We start from the raw sequence: 27,553 nt of genomic DNA on the forward strand, positions 1-27,553 counted from the left end.
ATATTAATCTTTTTCTGAGGTGCTTCATAAGGGATTTTACTGAACTTAATTACATTTAAGGAGAGAAAGTTAACTAACTAACGATACAGCACTATTACGTGTCAAAGCAACAATATAATAGGAGAACATAGTAAATTAATAGTATTTTGCTGTGGGGCTGGACTGAGCTCTGTCAGTAATTCATTGTATAATGAATAATTAACAGATGAATAATTGAAAAAGAGACAAGTTAGAAAAGATTACGTTATCTACAAAATAGAGCAAACTCCTCTTACAGATAGAGTTGTCAAATGTATTAAACAATAAATAGGAGGGTTATGGATTTTTATCTTCAGAGTACTTTTCAAAACTAGACTTTGAGATCCTTTGGGACTGTAATCATAAAAAAATGATTTTCTGTTTTAATGATATGGGAAACAAATATACCTCTTTTATGTGAACTATTTTAACATGTATTCTCTGTTTTATTCATTTATCACATAAGTGGCCCCTGTATTGTCCCTAAATAAATATATTTTATCAATGTCACCTGTATATGTATGTGTTCCCAACTAGGCTGTGAGTTTCTTAGAACTATGAACCCCCAATGCTTCCCACAGTGTGCAATCAAGGGTAGATATGAATAATGATGATGAAAATGATAACCGTGTGCTCTGTAGAGTTTTAAAGGAAAAGCAGTAAGAATGACAGTAAGCTGCATCCATAAACTAAAATGTAGAAGGTTCTAAACACCATTTATAGGGAATAGAGTAGAATTTTAATGTGAAAAGTACCTAAAATAAATGAAATAAATGGTGTTTGGCTCTCAACTGTTGCATTTTAAAATGACCTTTTTTTTTTTTTTTGAAGCAGAAAGAAAAATATATCTGATACAAAGTCCATATTTCTGATAACTTATCAGCCCATGATTATACATTACACCTTTTCAAAATAGGATTGACTACATGCAAATGAAAATAGATACTTAATTTGGATAGAATAAAAATAATGATGATTTCATTCTTTTAAAACCAAATTGGATATTAGCACAAGACATATTTGGTAAAAGAAAAAAAAAAAGAAAGAAAAAGAAAAAGAAAAAAAAGGTGTTTATTCTTTTAGAGTATGTCATATAAATTATATAAACGAACTCATATAAATCTATAAAATGAATTATCAGCTAGATTTTGAATGGTTAAATAATTCGTATCCAGCCTTTGAATTTGTTTGCTTTTGGGGTAGCTGAAGAGAGTGTTAAATGGACTGTCCTTTAGCATAGCCTAGTGGCTGAGTAACAGTATTAACTTAAATCTCAGAAACACTGTCCCCTTTTTTATTAAATAACATTTCCCTGATTCAAATGATATTTTCTCAACCAAAAGAAAGGCCAAATAAAATGGAACAAGTAAAACATAATGACAGTTACGCCAGTAAATCGACCATTGAAAAGCAGAAAGAAGAAAATTAAATTGGTTGCCACAAATATGCAGAGGCAATGTGATCCCCCAGGATCTATCAGAAATCTGCAGGCAACTGCTTATTTTATGGTTAAAAATGAATGAAAACGGCATGAGAATATAATGATAGGAGAGTTTTGTCACAGTTAAGAATTGGGAAGATAAAGCTATAGCCAAATAATTGTCACATAAATCCTGTAATTCTCTTTGTGTAGTCACGCTTGGCTATTTAAACATTTATTGGATGAACATATGTATTGAAATATTTTGAAACTGTCATATATAAAGTCTCCGTGTAGTTTACGTCCTACAGGTGTCAAAGGCACTTGGCCCATCTCTTGCTGCCTGCCGGGGAGAGACAACAGTTTTGCTTCCAGCAGGAGGCCCAGGATATGCACCAATCTTTAGGATAAGCACCGACCTTTCTGCGTTATTGTGATCCTCTGCTTCCGCATCGAGAGGGCCAGCCAGGCATGGGGGCGCTGAGCTGTTGTGCCTTTGGAAACTTTTAGCCAGATACTTAACATTCATACATGGTATTTGCTTGTGTAGTGATACGACTGCACTCTCATAAAGTTACAATGTTTTGTTTCCGATTTACGGTTTATGATCTTCAACTAGGGGACAGTCTGATGACCAAAGAGAGGGAAGTCTTATTTTGTCAAGGTGGCGTTTGCTTGGAGGGTTCAGGCCTGACAGAAAGTACGAGTTTGCTTTTTCCCCCTGAAAAACTGGATTCTCCTGTGAAATCAACCTTAGGATGCCTTTCCTAAAAGTCCTTGTCTAAAATAACCATGTGTTGACATCTGACCTTTACCTGACCCTATATATAGGCCTGTTTGCATTCCCAATATGAATGGACCTCCTTTTGGCTTACCTCGATTTCATACAAATCCCACTCTTACTGCCTTGCCAAAACTTCTGACAACATGTTTGCTTGGTTCTTAATACATAATTGATTCTTTTTCGAAGTACAACTTTCAGAAGAGGGGTCTGTCTGTGGTCCTGTATAAACATTGATGTAGTCATCATAGAATGCTGAGAAGAAGTCATAAAGCCAACTTTCTGTTTCCAAACTCCTTCATATTTAGGTCATTTTCTGTACGGTAATTTAAATCATTAACAACTCTATTTTTTCATTTTAATTTACTAGTGGTTACTAAATTATGTAATAATGATAGAAACATTTTCAAACATAGCTTTAATGATCATTAAACTAGCTGTCTTAACTTATACTCCTTTGAAAAACTTCTCCTGTAATAAATTAGTTTTTAACTGGAAGCTTAAATGTGGCTTTCCATTCAGCACCCTTGTACTCTCAAGATTTTTCTCCAGGGGAGAAGCATCTTCACATACCTTGTTTTGTTAACTCTTCGTGCATCCACTAACTGCTTTCTTTTGCCTTGAGACAGGCTTCAGTGTCACATCTGAGCATCTTAAAATTACAAAGGCACTTTAGGCCAAATAATTAAAGATGGAATATGAGGTCCTTTTTTCTTTATTTTTAACCGTGGATCATATATTCATAGGTTATTGCAATTAACTCTAGGCACTTTTTAAAAAATCATAGTGAAAACTATTTAGGAATACTATAAAATTTTATGAACAGTTCATGTGTAGAATTATAGAACAGTTTCATTTTCTTAATTGATGTCTTACTATAAAATGTTTGTACTATATACTGACACAGTGATACTTTTTATTTCTTTGTACACAAACGTTTTAAACTATCAACACTGAGTTAATAAAGCAAAAATCGTGGGCTTATCGTTAAGTGCTTGAGCATTGTGGGAGGTCAAGAAAAATTTGGACAGTAAGATATTTATTTTTAGTTCATTGCTCTGACATGCAGCTGCATGGTGGCACAGATGGAAGACGATGCAGTAATAGTTACTCATATGGAGAAGAAGCACTAGTTTAAGAGCCAAGACACTTGTGTTTAAGTCTCAGTTCTGTCACTCACTTGGGTAAGCCACTACCTCTTTCTTGGCCTCAGTTTTCGCAATTTATAAAGGAGACACTGGGCTAGAAAATGTGAGCGGTTCCTTAGTCCCCGGAGATTTATGGCTCAACAAGTCATTTTCTCCCTCACCTCTCCAAGAACATATCCCACTCATTCCACAGCATGCCTTCCACATACAGGATGTACAGAGTTTGGGGAGAAGTGGTAGGAGTGGGTGCAACCTGGAGAGAGATGACAGATTGGGGTATTTATTTGAATCTGCTCAAAGGCATAAGGAGGTATGAAAATTGACTGAAACACTAGACTTCTTTATGTAAGCTTAATTTGAAAAATACACATTACATAATAGAATTGTTTATACTCTGATAGTATTGAAAAAAACAGATGCGTATAAAAATTCAGAAGGAAAATACATTGAACATGCTAAGTAGCATAATGCAACTATGGGTGAAATTGTCTTTTCTCTCCATTTTCCAGATTTTCTGTGATGTAATTATACTACTTTTATGATGAAAGGATGCAGTTATCCAAAATATAAAATATAAAAAAAGCAAATAGATTTTTTTTAAATTAAAAACAGTTACATTTGTTTTACCGAAAATCTGATTATTAGGGAAATTCATTTGAGAAGATTTCTTAAGGTGAGCCTTGAAGAAGGACTCTTGTCTGTCCAGTATTTCAAGGAGGAACGTGGTTTAGGAATGTGAGCTTGAGCCAGACTGCCTGTCTCCAAATCCTGGCATCATCACTCAGTAGCTACGGGATCTTGGGAACGTTAGGTCACCTCATCTGCAACGTGAAAATGTTAGTAGAACCTACGTCATAGAATTGCTTGGAGGCGCAGCCTTTTGCTACGTGTAATGTGCTTACAGGAGTGGCTGGCAGTTCACAGTCATACTCATCGTGTTTTAGCTATTGATAAAATCCTAAAAGAGGTCTATCTTTGAGTTGAGATACTAGTAAAAGAAGGAAACATAGACACAAATATTTAAAATATGAGACAGAACAAAAAGCACTTTAAAAAAAAAAAATAGGGGTGGCCGGTTAGCTCAGTTGATTAGAACGTGGTGCTAATAACACCAAGGTTGCCGGTTCGATCCCCACATGGACCACTGTGAGCTGTGCTCTCCTTAAATAAACAAACAAACAAACAAACAAACAAAATAAGGCACTGTTTTCATCTCACACCCACCTCTGACCCTTTCTCTCTTTTTCCTTCTCAAGCACCCAGGAGGCTGCTGGGGAGCAGTCGGAAACCTGAGCTGGAAGATCTCGGTCTCTCCCCACCCTGCCTCTGGATCTGTAGTACTGCCTCAGTGTCTCCCTCTTTCAAGCAACAGAGTGAACTCACTAAGTGATCTCTAGGTTTCTTCCAGCTCTAAAATCTATTTCTTTAAATTTCTTATTTTAAACCTAAAATAGATCTGTCTTAAGGAAAGTTAGGTAGAAATGTTTCTCTTCCTGAAGAGGATGAAAAAAGTTAAACAATTTTCAAGCCACATTATTCTCTTTAAGGACATCTCCATTAACAGGAGCAAGATACAGAGTAGTTAAGAACTACAGGCTTTGGAGTCAGACCTGGGTTCCGATTCTAGCCCTGTCATTTTTTTATGTAAACTTGGTCAAGTTACGTCACTTCTCATAGCCTCACTTTTCTCAGCCATCAAATTGGATTGTCCGGATATGAAATGAGATACACTCATAAAGCATGTAGCTAAGTGCTGGTGACGTTGTAAGAGCTCGCATAACTAGTAAAAATCATTATTAGACATTATTTTAAAAAATCGTAGTTCCATGAACTATAAAAACCTTCTGATTTTAACCACATCATTTGATTTGATTTAGAAGGAAACGCTCAAAGACAGATGGGAAAACAGCAATGTACAAATCCTCACTAATTTCTTGAGAGTATAAGAGCTATATCTCCCATTAGGGCCCTCTGCTTAATTGTTAGGCTTTAATTTACGTTTTTATTTGATAGCTATTATGGATGTGTAGGCAGTAGTTTGTTTTTTCGTGTGTGCCTGTGTGTGTTTTGCTGCTAACTTTATTTTGTCTTCTCTATGTCCAAAGGGAGAAAAATGAAAATATTACATAAGAGCTCCCAACCGTGTCTGAGGAGCTGACATGAATGATTTATCTAAGAGATCAGCTCAGGGTGTAGAAAAGAACACCTGGAGCTTATTTCACAGCAAGTGAGAAGAATAAGATAGAACTTCTCCCTTTATTTTAGCCCAGTGCAGTCTAACTTATATTAAAAATGGCAAATGCTTTCAAAGCATGATTGTTAAGTAACTAGTGGTGTCTTTTGTATGTTTAGTGTAATTGCTAGTTTTACTTTTCGTTTTCTTGCCTAAATCATTAAACAAGTATTACTTGACTCTGCATAGCTCTACACAGTCTCTCAGGTTTTACTAGTTGCAGGACTAAAATCTGCCAATTTTTAATAAGTTGTTGATCTCAATAATATTTACACACAAAGTACATTCGTTTTACTTTCATCTCAGCTATTTTTTGTTTTAAATTACAGTTTTATACATGCTTCATTTAAGGAGGGATTGGTGAGCTTACTCAATACTTACTGACTCTAAGACTTTTGTAGTTACCGTAGCACCCAAGACATTCGTATAATTGAATAATTGGTCTAACCATATATATATATATATATATATATATATATATATATGTATATATATATATATATATGTAATATTTTATGAGAATAATCTCTGGGAGAGATTATATCATTGAGACTGGGGTTCTGAGGCTGTTGTGTGAACGTTTTCAGCTGGTTCCTGGTGCAGGATGTTGGTACCGTGTTTCCCCGAAAATAAACCGTAACCGGAAAATAAGCCATAGCATGTTTTTCAGGATGACATCCCCTGAACATAAGCCCTAATGCGTCTTTTGGAGCAAACCTTAATATAAGACCCGGTCTTATTTTCAGGGAAACCCAGTAGTTGCTGATGCTGTTAGAGAATGCTCTTGCTGCACATCCACTGCCCTCCCTTTGTCAGGGCTCTGATTGGATGTCATGACTCCAGAGACGACCACCACCCTACATAGCTTAGTGCCCTTCCCTCGTCACCCCTTCTCTTTGCACCTGCTTCATTTTTTAAAGCTTTTGTCAGTACCTGATACTACATTTATTGGCTATTGTTTATTGACTCTCACCAACTAGAATTTTATCTCCATTTAGGTGATTTGCTGTTGACTAGATCTCCAACCGAATTTAATTTCCATAGGATAGGAACCTTGTCTTATCCACTGCTACTTTTAAACCCAGGTTTTAGAAAATTGCCTACCACTTAGTAGAAACTAAATAAATGTTTGTTGAAAGGATGAATGAATGAATGAATGAATGAATGTTTTCTTCTTTAAAGAAAGAACAGAATGCGGAACTTATGTTCACAGTTCTTTTATATTGAAAATAAGAGTTGGATTGATTATTTAGATATAAACTTCATGTTATGGCTTCACATGAGTTTTAGCACTGGGATGTAAGTTTGTTGGCGTACTCTTCAAAATATTATTGCCCCAGAGGAAATAAAGTAATTTTCATTAGTCCAAAAATTTCTATATGACTAGAAATCTAAAGACTCTACCCTGGAAAACTGCATTCTTATCCAAAAACTTTAAATTCAAAGTCGTTATTCTCTACAGTGAAGCTTGCTTTTTGCAATGGCTTTTTGTGTAACTATGAAGGAGAAAATAAATTTCTAGTATTATCTGTTATCTGTCAACATTTATTGTAGCCCATTCCTATATGTCATTGAACTGTAGGAGGAAGTTTTAGCAATGTTCCCCAGGGTTCATTTATAAGAGTGACGTATTCTATAACCAATACTCATTAGAGGCGAAAAAGAAAACTAGATCTGAGCTTCGTTCATATTATTTTTGTGGAATCAAAAAGTCCTTTACTTTCTCCTACAGTGATTCCTGATTTGAAATAATCGTGTTTATTTTAGAATTTATTCTGTCAATTCTATTTAATGAACAATTTTATTCCATTGAGATAGGCACCAAAAAAGTTCATGAAAATATTCTCCCCAACAACTAACAGAGAAGAAGGAAGTGATATTTGAAAGGAAGCAACACCTCGATCATCGGAGAGACAAGATATGTCATGGTCCTGTGAGTGGAAGAGAAGTTGAAGGAGTAAGCCAAGGAGTGGGCTGACTGGCTGCGTAAGATTTGTAAAGGTTTCAGAGGGCCAGAGCAGGGCTGTGGTTCGGCGTGAGGAAGCGATGTAGGAGCCTGAAGATTATTACATAAATTAGAGAACAGGCTGAAGTATGGCAGTAGTGAAGGGTGATAGCAGCAGAAGAACTTACACTGCAGCCAAGCTGGCTTCCTTTGGAAGCCCGTGACAAAGGAGGAGTAAAATGGCTTAGGGGGATATGACAGGGGTCCAAAGGGAAGCAAACGGGAGTGGCAGTGGAAAGCAGTGATGGGTCGGCGAGTGTCTGAAAGTACAGAAATCATTGAAAGAAATCTTTGCAAAAGTGGTCCCAACTTGTCTGATAGAGTATTTCATGCTGGCATTCTTTTCAGAAATGATCACACACTGTTATAAGGACTATTTCCTAATCCTCCCTTTTATGATCATAGCTCGAGTTGAGCAGAATGGAGCATTGGTAAAAGAGTACAACATCACAGCCACAGTTCCATATCTAGACTACATTTGAAATGCCTGAAAATCGTTGTAAGTTAATGATAATGGGGAAGATAGCAAATGGGTTTTAGCTGGATGGATGTGCATTCTGATTATCAAAAGAATTATCACCATCATTTTAACATTAATTAATACCAGTGTTGATGGCATGAACAGAGAGCAAAGGGTTATCAAGTATTAAAATTTCTAATTATTCATTCTGGAATCATTCATATCCTTAAGGAGAGTATATTTATATTCAGTTTAGAAAGGAAAAACGCATCACATTTTCATGATTTTAAAGATTAAGAATCAGTTTGTTGCCTTTATAAAAAAACAAATATATATATATATTAGTGCCTTTGCTTATTTACATTCAATTTAGAAAGGAAAAACACATCACATTTTCATGATTTTAAAGAAAAAATCAGTTTGTTGCTTTTATAAAAAATACAAATACATATTTTAGTGCCTTTGCTTATTTCACATATCAGTACATTTCATTTAAAAAAAAAAAAGTTAACAAAAAGGATATAACAATATACCAAAGAAAATTTGAATGTCAGCTATTTCCACCTTAGTGAAATTTGGTAATCTTTTCCTTTCTGCCAGTTGGATTGATATTTAGGTTTGTGTTTAATTAACTGCTTCCTTTTCACCTATAGTAGTTAATTCCTATCTCTCTGTAGTGTTTCCCATAGATAAATCCCTTTCCATTCCTTCTTAGAACCCAAACCAAAACAAAAAAAAATTGTTTCAATAACTTTTGCACTGATTTTCCTGTATTCACCTTTCCAAACCATTCAGCTATTTAGGAGTACTATTTATATTATATCTCTACTAAAAACCTTCTAATGCTTTCCTGTTGTGTATAGGATTAGATTCACATTCTTTAGCCTGACGTTCAAATTCTTCAAAAAGCTGGCCCCATCCAGTCTTTCCAAATGTTCCTTCTCTCTGTACTCAGCAGAAGCTCCCGACTTCAGCCAAATCAATCAGTTCATATACCCTGAACAACAGGCTTATACCAGCTCAACCCTATTTCTTGTACTCTTCCTTAAGCAAACCCTACCACTGGTCTGGTAGTAGGTTACATGTTTTCTCACACTAGCTGTTTAGCAGAATGGAGCATACTAACCATAGTCACCCCAATAAATTTTAATTGAGAACAAAATCCAAAGAGGCTCCAGACTTCATGTGCGTCATCAGGACCCTGTTAGAGCAGAGCCTTCAGGTAGAAATCTGAAGTGGGAAGTGTGGCAGAAGCCCCGCTCCCTGGGCTTTCATCTCTAGCGTGCATCTCTAACCCTGTCTTCATCTTTCTTTTCACTATAGTCTACAGGCATGGGAAAAGTGGGCCTTCTCTCTTCTTTCTCTCTGCTTAGGACCTTCCTTATGTAAAACATTTTGATTAAGACCTGCCCTTTGCTACATTGAAGGAGGAGATAAGTTGACTTAGAAAATGTATTCTTTGTACGTGTTAGTAGATTGACTGTATACATGGACCCAATACGTGGGCTCCCTAGATCCGTACCCTGTGCCCGTTATCTGTGTTGTCCTTGAGAACTTTGGGCTTCACCACGTGGCTTGCGCTGTCCCCAGGGACGGTAGCGACCTTGGCGTAAGCAGAGGCTTGCAGAAGCGCTCGTGCTTTTTCACTTTCTCTCTTGCTCTGCCTGTGTCCTGAGGACACATGTAAGGGCTAGACCTCTGGAGGAGCAGGACTGCATCAGTCCAGTTGTCCAGGCCAAGGTCGCAGATGTAAGTGAGCCCGGACAAAATGAAAAAGCCAACCAGCCAACTTGTAAGTGACCCCAGACCTATGAGTGGGTCCTGCAAAGCCCTGATCAGGTCAATACAACTGTTTAGTCACCCATAGGTTGATGATAATAAATGATATTTGTTTGAAGGCACTTAGTTTTAGGATGAAACATTAGACAGCAAAGGATACTGTGCACTATTGTCTTGCTGTAAGATCTTAGTCCCTCTCCCCCCCTTCTATTATACCTCAGATGCACAGAATTAGATTAGTCATAGTCTTGGCTCATGCTGTATGCCACAAATGTATAAGTGCTCTGCACATTTATATGTGGAATCTTTAGAATATGCCTTTCTCTGTACATGTATATACACTATAATTTATCCATTTTATTAAAATGAACATTTGAGTGACTTCCAGATTTTTGTTACTTCAGACAGTGCTACTATGAATATCTTGTGTATGTCTCTAGGTACATACGTGCACTTCCTCTTGAGTCAGTACCGAAGAGTGATTGCTGAATTGGTGAGGATGAAAGTGTATCTTCTCAAGATAATGCTAAACTTTTGCAAGTTTTACCAGTAGTTGTACCAAATACATTTTCTTCAGCTGTGTGTGAGATCTTTTTGTCCTCATTTTTGTCTTTTGCCACATACCACCTTCTTTGTATACTTAGATTTTCTCATGTATATGTCTTATGTCTACAGCTAAATTGCCTCCTGAAGAGAGGGATCCTAACTCTTGCTTCATTACTGTGCCCATAAGCTTCAGAACATAATGGATACAAATTAGATACTGATTGATAATTGGTTGATGTACTTTACATTTAAGAGTTAGTATGACAATTCCTTGATATTCCTCATCTTTCCACCCGAGGCTAACTCAGGCATCCTGTGTTCCCAAATTCCCTGAACATGCCCTATTGTAGAATTATAACCACCCACACTCTTGTTTGTCTCTCCAGCTAAGATTAACTCCTTGTAGACAGGAGCTTATTATTCAACATTGCTTTACCAGGCACTGGATACACACCTGGCTTGATTAAATTAGTCATTCGGCACTTACTTATTGATCATCATGTGCCAGACTCTCTGAATGAAAGAATGAATGGATGGCGGACATTAGCTATAAAAATAGTGATGCTTAAAAAGAGACATTAACCAGCACTAGAAATACATTAGCTACAGTGGAGCTCATTACTTCCACCACTCAAATAGAACAACTGTTAACCTAAGAGCATAGGCTAGAAAATGTAGAAAACTGTAAAATGGAAAACAATTTAAGCTGGCAAAATTGAATCATATATCCAGAATGTAAAGCATTATCAAATACTCAATTGCTTCTTCCATGACTTTGACATCCTAGTTGAAAAGATATCGTAAATAAGTGGTTCACAGAATCTATTGTAAATGATGGATTGAAACTGTTTCCAAAAACCAGAATTGAAAAAAAATTTTAAAAACAGACAGTTTTGTTTCTTTTCCTTTTTTACTCTTCTTTGAAGGTGTTACACACGCGCAAAAAAGTGTGGCCCAGGTCAGTGGAGTATAATTTTCATTGGTCACTCTGGTTGACGAATGAACAAGGATATATATAATGATTACTTGAGAATAGTATCTGTTAACTGAAAAATATTGTCCCTATAAGAAGTGATTGTGAGAACTATATGTATTTATGAGTATTCATTAAACTAAACAAATATGGCACATGTTTAAGAAGAATGAACAAGGCTCAACTCCTCTTATGAAATGTGAAAAACTATAGGAGGAAAGCTGATCAAACATGGGTGCTGAGATAGGTTTCTAGACTAAGGTAGATGACGATGACCAAAGTAGAAGAGATTACTGGGTGAAGGGAGTCAAAAGGCACAAAAGGTGCCAACTTCCAGTTATAAAATAAGCCATAGGGACGTAATGTACAGTATGGTGACTATTGTTAATAATACTGTATTGCATATTTTAAAGTCGCTAAGAGAGTGGATCTTCAAAGTCCTCATGACAAGAAAAAGCAATTCTGTAACTGTGGTGATAGATGTTTACTAGACTTATTATGGTGATAATTTTGTAGTATATACCAAATATCAAATAATTATCCTGTACACCTAAAATTAATATAATGTTGTATGTCAGTTATACCTCAACTTTTTTAAATGAACAAGGGTTGGACCTGAAATGAGTAAAAGAGTGTCAAATGAATAGGATAGTTCCAATGAAACAGGAAAGTAGTGTTACAGTTGCAAATACTGCAGAGACCATGGATAAAGTTATCATGCCCTGTGATGCCTCTTTTTTGCTTTGGGCACAAATATACCTTTTTCATTCAAAGGGAACCAAGTTCCCATATGTTTAGTCTTTGCCTTGACCTTAAGCAAAGCACAGTTATGGAAATGTGTGACAGGGTCTGTTTGCTCTTTCCAAAATTTGGACTTATTGGTAGACAGTTATACCCTGCGTGCTCTATACTTTAACCGTTAGACTTACTAAGTACTCTCTGAGAGAATGAAAGTGTCAGGTGTGTTTATAGTGAAAGGTATGAACAGTTGATGAAATAGTTTAAGGACTAATTAAAGCTGCTAAAGGAAAATGTAATGCCTAGCAGTGCTGTTCTGTTGGAGTGACTGGAGTGTGTCAGCCAGTATGCTTAACTGTAGTCTCGTTCCTGCATAATCGTGGGGTAAGCCTCGATTCGCTTGCCCTCCCGGTGCCCCAGTTCTTCATCTGCAAAGTGGAATAATGATGATCACCTTTTTCAAAAGGTTACTGTGAGGGTAAATGAGTTAATATCACTAAAGTGTCTAGAACATAATTAGCAATACATTTTTGCTATTATTAATAAACAATAGGTAATTCAAATTGATTGACAAATAGCATGTTTTGAATTTATGATATAATATTTTTTTATATATTGTATACTCCGTGTAACGTTAAGATGTTTTCCAATTGCAGTGGTAATATATGTTACAAAGAGCTGGAGTTATAAGAAAAACATCAAATAACATAAAAGTCACCTCATACTACCCTTGAAAATATTAGGTGTCTAAAAGTTAAAAATAAAAGTGGTTTCTTTATTCTTTGACCCCACAAGCAGTATTAACAATTTCGTGCATATGTCTTTGTTATATTAATATGTTCAATTTCCAGTAATTTTAGAAGTCTCATATTTCCAGCACTAGTATTTTCTACTAGAATCAGCTACGCTATATTTAATGTTCTGACCATTAAAGTCATATCATGACTAAATGGGTTAAAAATTATTTCTTAATTAAAATTATCTCTACAACTTGGATTTCTACAAAATCAGTTGTTCGTAATGTTATAAAAATGAAAAAATGAACTTTGTGAAACAGGGCACAAATAGCATTAATGATTGATTGGTAATATGCATGAAATGAAAAATTACTATGCAAGGAGTAGAAAGTGTTTACCCTACTACCAAATATTCAGTGAATGGATTATAGCTACGATCTTGCCTTTAATGTTTTTCATGGTAATTGTCAAGAAGAGGCATGAAGAATCATGGGACCTTGATAATATACCTTGCCATTTTAATTGCTGAGAGAAACAAGAGAATCTTAATTGCTAGGCGACAGTATAATTTACATTCATTCTGAAATAATTAGTTTGAATGTTTGTAAGAGCCGAGGGATAAATTTAATTCCAAATTCAAGAGCATGCCCAGAATAGACCTTGTTAAAATGATCTGTGTTTAAGAAAGCTTAACAACCCTAATGTTTTAAACCTTTTTTTTGTTTTTTTTTTAATTTAGTACAATTTGATTTTTTATTGGATTATTGAACTTGAAAGAATGGAGTTCATCATATTTGAAAAGTCAGTATGAATTTTAACTTACTATACCACTAAGTTGAATTCTTAAGTTGCTTTCAGATATCTGGGGTATTGATATTTTTATCACAATTTTGGAAAAAATATACTTCTTTAATGAATAATGGAGTCAACATACAGTTACATTGGAATATATATGAATTACAAGTTCTGTCAACACTGCATGGCAACTTGTAAATGTCGTTGTGATTCACTGGACTTTTAAAATTATAGATTGAATCTCAAAAATTCCTGGTTCAAACAAAAGGACATGTACTTAAAAGGAATTTAAACAATTACTCATTTCTCTAGGATTCGGAGCACAGAAAACGGAATACTCGTATTCCTCATTTCATGGCGTCCCATTCCCAGCCCCTCCTTTGTTTTATTCTTTTTCCTTTTCATCCCTGATTCTGTCTCTTATTCTGCTCCTCCCTGCATAGCTATCCATTCTGTTTGGGGTAATATATCCTTGAATGCTGTGGATCCTTATAAAATATGGAGGATTTTGTGTACATAAGTGTTTTATTTTTTTTTCGTTTAAATTTTTGTTTGTTTTTGTTCTGTTTTAGTATTAGTTTCAGGTGTACAAAGCAACATCAGTGTTTTAAATTTATGTATTTTGTACTAAAGGTACTCAATTTCTTATTTTTTCATCAAACATTAAGTATTTACGACTATGTAAATTATTATACAATATATTCCTCTGGGTCATTGCTTCTTGATAGTATATGTTATTCCATAGTATCTACCTAGGTCGTCCTCTAATGATGGGCACCTGAGTTGCCTCTCGTCTACACCACAAATAGTGCTCCCTCAGTTGTTCTTGTTCTCGACTCCTTATAGGTCTATCTACGAATGTCTCAACCGTCTGTAACCACGCATCTGACATGCACATACTTAAATTCATTAAGTAGTCTAAGATAGTTTTTTCAGATTATCTCTTCCTATTTACAGTCCTGCTTCCCTGTATCCTTAGCCAAGAATTGTATACTTGCCTTTGTAATTTTTGCTTTTTCTGATGAGTGGGAAGCAATGTTTTATTTTGTTTAACAAATTCTTATGTACTTTCACTAGTCATCTCTTGTGATTCATATATTCATCTCCTCTGCCAATTTTGTCTTTTTGTTGTCAACCTTTTTTCATTGTTTTACAAACGTTTCTTCTCTAAGTCAATACTGTCCAATAGAAATGGAGTTATGGAAATGTGTATCTTGACTGCCCTGTAGGTTAAACTGCTATGACACTAAGTTCAATTCCTAAACTTCTCTCAGGTTTCTGGAGTATTTATATTTTTTCATTTTTTTTTTCAGCATTTATCATAATATGTGGACCACATGTGACTTTTGAGCACTTGAAGTGAGGCTACTGTGACTGAACCAAAATTTTTATTCTGGTTAATTTGTATTAATTTAAATAGCCACGTTTGTCTACTCTGTTGGACAAAGACATGCTAGATAATAATCTTTTGTTAGTTTTAGCTATTACAGATTACTCTTGATCTGTTATCTGCCAGATGATAACCTTGTTGAACAGAAATAATTGTCAAGTCCATCAATTTTCTTCCAATATATGTGTTCCTTTGAAGTTGTTTTAAGTGTCCTCCACCCTTAAATCACACATAATTTCCTTCATTTTTCTCTTTTAGGTTTAGAGATTTATCTTTTGCTTTCAGATTTCTAATCCATATAGAGCTCCCTTTGGGATATAGTATAAGAAAAGCCTCCAACTTTGTTTTCTCAACAAGCCAGTTTTCCCACACTGTTGTGTGGAAGGCAATCCATCCTTCCACCTCTGCTTTTGTTGTATGGAAGCATAGTACTGATTGTAGTAAGCAGACTTGATCAATGCCCTATTGTAACCGTGTATTAAGTTGTATTTTTCTCTGTAGTTGATTATATCATCTGCAAATAATGGTAGTTTTTTGCTTAATTTACTGTCTTTACTCTTTTTCTTCTCTTATATGTGGGTCAGGGCTTCTAGTGCTATATTATCTAGAGGTGACAGCAGGCAAACTTACCTTTTCCCAGTCTTAAAACTAAATCTATATTTGTCAGGGTTCTTGAGAGAAGCAGAACCAATAGGATACATAAGCGTGTGTGTGTGTGTGTGTGTGTGTGTGTGTGTGTGTGTGTATTAGGAGATTTACCATAAGGAATTAGCTCATGTGATCACGGAGTCTGGCAAATCCAAAATCTGCAATGCCAATGTCCCAGTTTAAGTCTGAAGCTCCTGTAGAACCAAGAAGAGCCCAAGTCCCAGTTTGAAGGTGTCATACAGGAGTATTCTCTCTTACTTGTGGAAGGGTCAGCTCTTTCTTCTTTTCAGGCCTTCAATTAATTGGGTGAGATCCACCCACATTAGGAAGGTCAATCTACTTTACCAGGTCTCCTGATTTAAATGTTAATTTCATCCAAAAACATCTTTCCAGAAACACCCAAAATAGCATTGGATTAAATATCCAGGCACTCTGTGGCCCAGTCAAGTTGACACATAAAATTAACCATCACAATATTTAAAATTTCTATTATAAGCATAATATTGGTATTCTTGGAATACAGCTTTACTAAATTATTTATTAAACCAAAAATTGTAGAACTGTATCAAATGCTTTCTTTTACCTATTAAAGTAGTATATTTTTCTCCGGTAAACCGTCAATATAGTGATTTACATTAGGTGGGTTTTCTGATGTTAAACCTTCCTTACATTCATGGAACACAATGTTTTATTACTAAAGTTATTTAAATTGAATGAATTTAAATATTCTCTTCAGTTTATCTGACTGCTGAATTTGAGTTTTCATTTGCTTGAGTTCACATTTTCATTTGCTTTTTAACTAGCTGAGCTTTTCTTTCTGTAATTCATATGTTTGGCAATCTTCATTGCCAAATTTGTCATCTCTGTTTATAGGTGAAATTAGCCAACAATTTTTACTTGTAATGTTTTCATCCAGTTTGAAGTTTGGGAATCAAAGTTATATTAATCTCATTAAACTAGTTGATCATTTTTTTCTGTTTCTCTCTCTCTCTCTGTCTCTCTCTCTCTCTCTTTACTAAAATAACTTACATAAGAGGGATTTTCTGTCATTTGGAGTTTGTTAAAAACTATTCTACCTACCTATTAGAACGGCCAAACTCTGGAAAACTGACAACACTAAATGCTAGCAAGGATATAGAGCAACAGGAACTCTTTAATCACTGTTGAAAATGCAAAGTGGTACAGCTACTTCAGGAGACAGTCTGCCAGTTCCTTGTAAAGGCTAACACATTCTTAACATACGATCCATTTATCATGCTCCTTGGTATTTACCCAAACAAGTTGAAAGCTATGTCCACACAAAAACCTGCACATGAATGTTTATAGCAACTTTATTCATAATTGCCAAAACTTGGAAGCAACCAAGATGGCCTCAGTAGGTGAATGGATAAATAAACTGTGGTACAGCTGAAAAAATGGAATTATTCGGTGCTAAAAGGAAATGAGCTATCAAGTCATGAAAACACATAGAGGAAATTTAAATGCATTTTACTAAATGAAAGAAGACAATCTTTTTTAAAAGGCTGCAGGCTCTATGATTCCAACTATATGACGTTCTGTATAAGGCAAAATTATAGAGACAGTAGAAAGATCCATCGTTGCCAGGCACAGAGGAGAGGAATGAAAAGACAGAGCACAGAGGATTTTCAGGGCAGTGAAATACTCTGTATGATACTACAATCATGAATATGTATCACTATACATTCATCTAAATACATATACAATGTATAACACCAAGAGTGAGCCATAATGTAAACTCTGAACTTTGGGTGATTAGGACATGTCAGTGTAAGTCCATCCATTATAACAACCGTTACCACTCTGATGCAGGATGTTGGTATCGAGGAGGGTTTGCCTGCATGGGGACAGGAATCATAAAGGAAATCTCCGAAAATATTCATGAAAAATGCCAGAAATAAACAATTTATAAATTTTAAATTGTGAGCCAGTCTGAGTAGCGTGATGAAATCTCGTGACCTTCCACTCCATCCTGCCCTGGACGTGAATCATTCCATTATCTAGCATATCCACGCTGTATAAGCTACCTACTCATTCGTCACTTAGTGGTTATCAGAGAGAGAGAGAGCATGCACGCTTACCTAATTTTTATTATAGTATATTGTTATAATACTTCTGTTTTATTATTGTTGTTGGTGATCTCTTATTGTGCCTAATTTATAAGTTAAACTTTATCACAGGTATGTTTTTATAGGAACAAACATAGAACAGTATACGTAGGGTTCAGTAGTATCCACTGATTGAAGCATCCACTGAGAGTCTTGGAATGTTTCTCCTGCAGATAAGGGCGACTACTGTATCTTCCTCTCAATTTTACTGTGGACTTAAAACTGTTCTAAAAAAAGAGTAAAATTTCTTCATTAAAAGCGACAATTTGTAATGTTGTCTGGAATGGAAGCTTGAGATGGCAGTAAGGAGCGGTCTTTGATAGCCATTTCAAATTTTTTCGTGATTCTTGATCTGTTTAAAATTTCTAATACATCTTACATCAGTTTTTCTTTTCAAATGTCTTTGTTATAGCTATTAATATTTTCATATTTTAAAATCCTCCATCGTGTCTATAGCTATCCTGTTTTCATTCTTTTTCCTTTCTTTTTTTTCTCATTTCAAATAGTATGTTTGCATATTTCTCTGTGTAATTTTTATTATTCCTGAAAAGCTTTGTCTGTCTTACTAATCTTTCAAAGGACCAACACTTGGTTGTGTTCATTTTCTCTACTTTTACCTCTGTTACATTGATTTCTGCCCAAATCTGTTTTTCCTTTCTTCTTGTTTCTCCAGTTTTGCTCGGTTGTACTTTTCCTAAATTCTTGAGTTGAAGAATTCAGTTCATTTTTTCCCCTCTCTTTCTTATATTCCAATAACCTTGATATTTTTTTTAATGCGTAATTTTTGGCTTGGGTTTCAATTTGGTTTTATTTGCTTTATTCTATTACTCAAGTTAAAGGGTTTTTCCCCCATTTCATCAGGAGATTTTTCATGTCAAAAGAGCTTTTTTTCTATTTATATTGATCCTTTGTTAAGTTTTTCACCTAGTTTCATCTTTAATTCCCTTTTGTGTTGACCTAAGTGTGATTCTTTTTTGTCATTGTGTTACACTACACAATTTTCTTTCAGAATTTTCCCTCTATATGTGTTGCTTCTATGTTCTCAGAAGCATCCTATCTAGTTCTTGTTCTTTGCTTTCAGTACCGTTTGCCGATATTTGTGTAAACTCCCTAGGACAAACAGTTGTATGTATGTTTCTTAGATAAATAGTTGTATATATGCTTCATGAAAGTCTCCTCAGGTATTCAACTTCTCTTAATGGTTTCATCTATTTCAACTTTTCATTACTCCTATCAATGAATTATTTGGTCTGACCAGCGGTGACCAAGTCTGCCAAGATGGTAACTTGGGAGGCTTGCCCCCGCCCCCTTAATCTTCATTAGCACCCCTTCCACATTTCTAATATAATAGTTTAGGTTTTCTGAATCTTAAAGTGCTGTGCATACTGTTACTCAAAACGTTTTCTGGACCCACTTTTCTTTTCCTGCCACCCCATTCATATAAAAAGATTGTTTTCCATAAGATTTATCTGTGTAGAAGTTTCACTCCGTTTCTGACCCTCGTCAGTAAATGGTCTCACTGGATTGTGTTTATTTCCTCCCCTCGTTAGCTTCCAGTTTAAAAATGCGACGGACTTAGGCACTTTTTCATCTTAACTGATCTTCACAGATATGATTTTTACTTAAAGTAGGAAGTAACTGGATTTTTCCATATTTTCAGTTTGATAGAAAACTTCAGGTTTTCATTCTTGAGTCCAGTAGAACTGCATATTTTAATTATGTCTCTACATGCCTTAGCTGCCATACTTGTAAGGCATGTGGCCATGATGTTTGTCCATTTCATCTTTAATTCCTCATTGAATTCCTAGTACACCCTTTTACAAAGGACAGGTATATGATTAACTATTAAGTAAATAACCATAATACCTCCATTTGTTGAATCTACTTTGTTTACTATTCTGTAACTATATAACTGTTCTATAAGTATTGATTATTCTTGAGTGCAAAGCTTGTAATTTGTCTAACCTTATCTTGTGTCTTCTACCTTATTCTGTGGAGGTTACATCAGGATAAAATTGGGATTTGAAGAAACCCAATTACAAAGGTGACTTCTATGAGTACACCATGTCCTGTTAAAGATCTCTGTCTCCCCAGTCGTGAGGTTTAGTTTAGGGTTTTTTCTAAGGTCTTGTTATCCTCCGTTACCCTCAACTATGATTGCAAGAGGAAACTTAAGACTTACAGTGGAATTTTTTGAAAAGTTCCAAGGGGACTCTAAAAGCATGTAAGTCACTTTTGCTGATGCTGGACTCAATACTGCTTCCCATCAACCTGCAATTTTACTATTAGCCTTAAAACAAAATCTGTTCACCATGGACTTCTTGTCAATGGTTCAAATATGTAAGTGTCCTTAGTAGTAGAGTGATATTTTTCCTTAGTTCTTAAAGAAATATGTGGTCAACATAAATAGGATAACTGTAGTAATTGTCCCCTTTCTGTAGAAGTCATGTGAAATACTGGAAAGATTCCTTAATAACAGCAGTCAATTTTTCAAGTAGGATATGTGTCCATTAATCTGGTAGACTATTATTACCCTTTCAGACTACTCATCTATTACACTGCTAATTAGCAAGTTTATGAAGTGTGTGGCTTCTTATAGCTGTGGCATGGAAATAACGCAGTGATTGCTTTAAAGATATTTAAAGTAGTTAAGTACTTTAAATATATATAATCTTAATTAGTTCTTACAGCACTATGTGATATCATATCTCTGATAATTCATATGGTATATTCCTTGATTATACTCTTATATGATATATTCTTAACTATATTCTGATTCAGTTCTTACAACTGTCATATATATATATATATATATAGTGTGATATAATTGATATCACTTTACATCAATTTGCAGATATTACTGAAACATAAAGAATTTGAACAAAGTAAATTAACCATGATTTAAACCTCAGTTTGTTTGATTTCAGAGCTTGTTCCCTAAACCACTAGGCAACACTGACTAATAATACACAGTATTTTTCTCAAGGGATCACACTAGGAGCTCACAAAACTCCGACGCTACCAAAGGCAAGGCAAGCCCAATAAGTGTGTGAAGTGATTAAGTATAAAATCATGAAGAGTGGAATAGTCAGCATTATCGGAATCAAGAGAACACGAAAAGGAATTAAAAATACATGTGTATTGTTAATGCTGTGCTTTCAAAGCACATCTGCAGGCCAGGCTTGACCCGTGGGCTTGCTGGTTGCCATACACTCAGAAATGGCATTTATTTATTTTCTTAATGAGTAAGGGACCTCAGTCACATATTTTGCAATTGATTTCGTTGAAATAAGAGAATGAAAGGAATTAATTATTTTTCTTGTTTTTAAACTTTTTTTACATGTATTTTTTTAAATGAATGAAGTCCCATAGATACACACTGCTGTTACTCTGCCATCGATCAAATGATCCTTCCCACTGTCTCGTCTGGTTATCTGACGTTTGGGTTTAAGAGATATGGCCGTATTAGTTACTGGAATAGTTTGCAAACTCTAAATATTTGGGTGTTATAGAGGACATACAATTCTGCATCAGTCTGACATTTACTCGTATTCATTCTCTCAGAATTGCATCAGGATTGGCATGGTGAGTATCTTAATTCCTAAGTACATTTTAAGCCTATTTTTGTCATAAAAAGCAAATCTGCATAACATCTTTTATCCAAATGAGTATTCTTGATCCCCTGTCTGCAGTTATTTTGTGAAAATAACACTTAGACACCGTGTTGGGAATGCTTTGTTGAAATAGGCTGTGCACGTTCGAAGTGTAGAATATTCCTAGTTCAAGGAATTTACCTTAGTACAAAAGCAACTGATTTTGATTGTTTAAATGTAAGATGAGGAAACAAAATTCCTCAGGTTCTAGTGCCCTAGAGTTTAGATAAAAATCAAAATCATCCTTTTAAAAGAATTCGTGGACAATAAATAGAATTTAGATCACCAAATATTCAAACTTCTTGATTTGGGCAAATTGGGTAATACACAGGGCAGGTGATGTGAATACTACATAATGAGGAAATGACTGTGAGGTGCCAGGGCTTCATGTTAGTAGCTAATTCCAGTGTGAATGCTTTGCAATCATTTGTGGGTTGAGAGGCATGTGTTCAGCTAAATGGAAATCTTGGACGGTCTCTCATACACCCCATTATTTGTAATTGAACACCGGATTTCTATCATGCAACAAATTAACATCTGCACTGGATCTGTCTTTGATGCATATGGATACACTGATTAGAATTTTGCAGATAGGCAGAAACTGGGGGGAGAAAAAAAAAGACAGCATTGTGAAACACTTCCAGCCTTAATTTTTGATTACATATTGAGAATCGTTTAATTATCTTACTCCATCTAATTAGCCCTTCTACTTAGGTCAGTTGCTTTTTTTATTAACATGACATGTTAGCAATTTGTTAATTGGCATGAAATAACATGAGACCTCTCTGGGTATTTCGTATGACATACGTATTTCACATGTGCTTAAGGAAGCTAAGGAGAACACAAAGAGGTCAATGTGTTCGTTAGCCCCCTTACACCATTTACCCGTGCCATTGTGTGGTGCCACCAAATTATGTGTTTCTGTCCTGTAAATGTCTTTCCTTCTCTTATGACGAATGAGAGCGATGATTTGAGTGGTTACAAAAATTTGAGACCATGGATATATATTTAAAATGAAAAAAGTGAGGAAGATTACACACACACACATACACATATAAATGCTAGTAAGTGAGAGAGAGATAGGCAGAGAGACAATTCCACTGTATCCTGTCACTACTTGCTGTTATCTTTTCCCAATCCAGCCGTTGGTCCCAGGCGCTTCTACTTATGACATGCATGTAGAAAATAATATTAAGAAAAGGTTTAGTACCAAGCCTTTAAGCTCCAAGTCACTTTACCAGCGTTTTATGTTAAGTAATTTTACGTATCCACAGTATCCCTTTTGTGGCATTGACTAAGGCTCCTCAATTTATTGATTCCATCTATCCCCATAGAAGCAAAAAATATATTTAGCTGATAGTGTAGTACCCGAAAATAATATAGATTCCTTTGACGTGCGAAGGTATTCTTGATTATTGATCACACCTAGGAAGAAAAATTTGTTTTCCTCTAAAGAATTCCTCTGGGATGTGGCACAAATAGACAACTACCAGTAATCCTGCATGGAGAGGTGAGTATTTAGCCACAACACGTTTAACCTCCTGATATTACATTCAAGTATGAAACATTTTCTTTCTAAACCTCAAATAAATTATTATTACTACACCATCACAACTTTTAGGAGCTATGTAATGATGAGAAGGGAGCGCACCGAATAACACTGATTTTCCTGTTAGTTGTTTCTTTATATTCTACTGTATTCTAAATAGGATTGCTTCATACCAGCATAGAACTTTGAAAAGCTAAGAGAGATTTGGGGTTACTTGGCTTCACATTAGTATTTTATAAATAGAACACTGAGGGTAACAGTGGTGGGCCTCCCTAAAGTATGTGTGGGTATTTATTGAGCTAACCTGTACTGAGTGTATCCTGGGCAAAGCAGCAGGCTGGGCATTCTGGCAAATACACTGATAAATTTACCTAACTCCCCTTGAGAATTACTCCATTGTCCTTTCTTGTTAGTAATGTTTTCATCCACTAGGGGGCACTATGATCAAATATAAGAAGGAAAACGAAAAATGTTATTTTTGTTTGGTTTACTTAAGTTAGAAAAATTATTTGTAGCACTACTGTAGGGAAACCTTAACTAGTAACATACTTTTGGGTAAAATGCCTGATTAAAGCTATAGATATGGCTGAGATTTTTATTTGTTGCTGTTTAAGTGTCAGAATAGGCGATTAACGTGTGGGCTCTGGACCAGGAGCACCAACATGACTTGTGAACTTGTTAGAAATGCACATTCTCAGGCCTGGTTTGAATCGGAAACTCATGGCGTGGGGCCCAACCATCTGTATGTTCCCAAGCCCTCTGTGTAAGATGTCGTGGCTTGCTAACATTTGAGAACCACTGAATTAGAATAAGTGGATTTTGACATAGGAGTACTTTTAAAATTTCTTAACTGTTGAAAAATTATTAGGTTAAAATATCAAGTATCAAATGTACTTGAAATATTGTGAAAAGATGTTTCTTAGGAAAGGTTCTTCTCCTATATTAACAAAACGTGAGTCTGAAGAATTAAACTATGTTTTTTTTTTTGTCCATGATTATACATGAGTCGGAACAGTTAATTAATTGGTCACTTTCATCTCCTTTTTCCCCACACCAAAGTTTTTAATCAAGTGAATATTTGAGATAAGTCATTTGCTTTATATTATATAGATAAATCAAGTAATAGAATTTCTTAAATGTAACTCCTTGTGATATCAAGACATGGTCTAGATTTCAACATAATGCTGCTCACAGTATTTCTTTACATCTTTATAGTATCTTTACACATATTAAAAGAGCTATTATATCTCCTGGGTTGTTTGATCCTCAGGATAATCCTTTGAGGTAATTAAGAAGTCATTACTTCTGTTTACAGTTAGGAAAAACAGACTAGTTTAGAATTCTTATCTAAGTGTAATATTAGTATAGGGACTATACTAATTCTTTTTTTGATAAGTAGTTAATTCTGTTCCTCTGTTCCTGAGAGTTACTGAAAATTACTGGAAGAGAATACAGCTCCCCTTAACAGAATTCTACATCTCTAATGTTTGAGTTAGGAAGGAGACTGTTCTGGAACTATGGGTGAATGGACTGCTTTCCCTTTCGAGAGGTATTCTCTGACATCCTGCCTTCATACTGCGCGAGGCTTCAGATGTGCCCTGCATCAGCCTCATTTTCTTTCTCTTCCATTGTAGACATTCCTTCCTGATTTCTCTTAGGTCAGTTAAAGCAGTGCAGAACTTCTGAAAGCCTTTACGCTGCGGGAGAACAACTGAAATAATCACAGAGAATATAAGAAACTACCAGCTAAGCTTGCCACCATTCTACTTTATCTATTGGTTATCTACTGTCGTGCTTCACTCAAAAGGCTGACCTGACTTAGATGGCACCTGGTGAGGGGACCCTTTTGCTCTTAGTCTTTTCTTCAAATGAAGACTCCACCAGGAGTGGCCTCCTCTATGAGTAAACACTTTCACAATCATTCCAGCAACTAGTCCAGGATGCCTCTCTCCCAATATACAAGGAGAGGTCCTAATCATTATTCTGAGATCAAGGCCACCTTCGTCATATGTCAGAGGTCAAATGTTGCATGAAGGTCGATGTTTTATGTATGCAGTAGCTGGGGGCCATTCTGTCACAATTAACTGTAATTGTAAAGTGAATCTTGTAGCAAAGTCAGAAAGTATAAATATGAGTATACAATGAATATTTTTGTAGTATTAAAAATATCAGAAGTCGGTTATCAATTATGTGTATGGTAGTTTATAGCAATAACTATACCTACCTTGTAGGATTGTTGTATTAACTGGCATAACATATGTAAAGTACAAAGCACACTGCCTGGAATTTAGTAAATCTCAAAAAGTGTAACCTGTTATTAGGAAAATGATGATGAAATGCATTGGAAATAATTATTTGAAGAATATCCATATAGAATGTATGTGATGTCAGAATATATTGTAATATTATAGTTTGTCATTTTACTCTTCTGTTTTTTATTTTTATTTATTTATTTTTTACTTAGAAATTGAATGAAAAGTTTAATTACCTTAAGTGCTAGCAAAATAAGTCTCACCGGAAATCTTTTTAAATTTCAAACTTTATTGTTGAAAATTCCCGTATATTTACTAGAATTCTGTGTTGCTTTTTAGAATAGAGTTTATAAATATATTTTAATTTTATTTAATGATTAAGGATCATTTATTTACCTGTGGTCATTTGTCTGGGAATGCTTGACTTGTAAGAACTCCCGTAGTACTTTATGTCTTACAGTCTCTGAAGTAAGTCTGTTTTCTTATTTTCCTCTAATTGTAGAGCAAATGAAGTGGAGAAAGCCCTGTGATAAACTGAAAATTATTTGGGTTCTAGTCAGTTACAGTATGATTTATATACATGTCTAATAATTCATGCATCCCACTGAAATGTAGATATATATGTGCCAGCAACTGAATCAAACCCCACACCCAGGGATGTCAGTATGATATGAATTTTCAAGTAAGATTCCCATTTTCTTTTTCTAGGGAAAAATAACACTCCTTCTTAATTGAAAATGAACAGATCTCAAATTTCTTTACAGTTCTTCTGCTATGTAGGTGGTGCTGCCATAAAGAGAGATGGAAAAAGGATATTTGCAGGTCATTGTCTTGTATGAACTGATTTTTTAATACTCCATTTTATTATTGTGGTTGTGGTTATTTATTAAGAAAAATCCACAGATACCTTCAGAATGGGTTTAAATCTTTTCTGTGAAGTAATCTTGATATTCTACAACTTCATGTAACAGAATTCTAATCTTTATCCCTAGCTCTTTGGCTAAATGGGAGAGGAACTCTGCTTGTACTTGTTTTAAAATTAGGTGCTGGTATCCTTTTAAAATAAATAGAATGGTCTCTTATCTCCTTTCCTCTATCTGTGTTTCTCTCTTTCACATTTCTTTTGCCTATGAATGTATAACTCTGTCAAATGATTCCATTAAGATGGAATATTGAACTAATATGTGTTTGTGTTGAGTTAGGGAAATTATTTGAACTAATGTATATTTGTGTTAAGTTGGGGTAAAGATACTAATTTCTGATACTGACACGGCTTAAAATGCAAGAAAGACAAGGAGCAGATTTTGTTCCAAAGTTGCATTTATTGATTGATTGATTGATTGATTGTTTGATTGATTGATTTAACAAATAAAAGAGTGTTTATCTGAAGTCAGACAGAGAAGGACAAATACCAAAGTTACATTTTAGAGGGGAAGTACCTTGCTCACAAGTATCTTCGGAAGTGTTCTATTTCGTTTGACAAAAGCAGTAATATATTTCTCCAATAGATGGCGCAAGCATTCCCCGAAAATCGAAAATATTTTTGTCTGTTGAATAGAGAACTTGGTAATAAAGGTGGCACTATTTTAAGTAGTATTAAGTAATCTTCAAGACATTTTCTTTTTTAAAAAATGTAAGAAGAAGTTAAGAGAAGGTGAAGTGGTAGTTCACTTTGGACATATCAAACTTGTCAAGACATTTTATCAAATTAATGTAGAAAAATTAACGTAGTAGTATATGAATAATCAAAGAGATCACTAAGGTCAGTTTTAATAAAAAATAGCTGAGACTTGGAATTCTGAATATGTTTTGTAAATGTCAAAGGTTGTTTTCTATTGACTTACCTTGATTTCATTTTTCTTTGTACTTTGCTTTTAATAAGAAGAAGCATTGTGAATCTAGTTTAATAGGCAAGTAAATAAGTAAATGGAGTTCTTACACTTTAAGGAGAGAAAGAAACATTTTACAGGCCTAGCCCCGTGAATCTCGGCTTGATTGTACATAGTCTCTTTATTACTATTGCCTTTATTCTGTTATTCATTGTCCTCCAAATAAATAAATGCATGTGAGAGAGAAACTGAACATCAAAGCACACTTTTCTGTAGTAGTCTGGAATTTTTAGTTGGTTGATAAATAGCAATTTCTTAAGAACCTAAGGAATTCATAGCTGGGAAACACAATACATGTACTCTATGGAGATACTGCTTTTATCTCATGAATGAGAATGTTTCGTTGTAACTTGTGTGATATCATGGTTACACTTTATTTTAGGAAAAGTTATACTTAAATTTTTGCCCCACTT

General features: G+C 35.0%; 1 protein-coding gene across 21 annotated transcripts in view; it reads left to right on the forward strand.

The window, feature by feature from the left end:
• Window positions 1-27,553, forward strand: part of CADPS2 (calcium dependent secretion activator 2) — a 473,581-nt gene that overhangs the window by 261,695 nt on the left and 184,333 nt on the right. The window lies entirely within an intron of this gene.

The sequence above is a fragment of the Rhinolophus ferrumequinum genome, chromosome 26 (assembly GCF_004115265.2).
Source record: "Rhinolophus ferrumequinum isolate MPI-CBG mRhiFer1 chromosome 26, mRhiFer1_v1.p, whole genome shotgun sequence".
NCBI classification, from domain to species: domain Eukaryota; kingdom Metazoa; phylum Chordata; class Mammalia; order Chiroptera; family Rhinolophidae; genus Rhinolophus; species Rhinolophus ferrumequinum.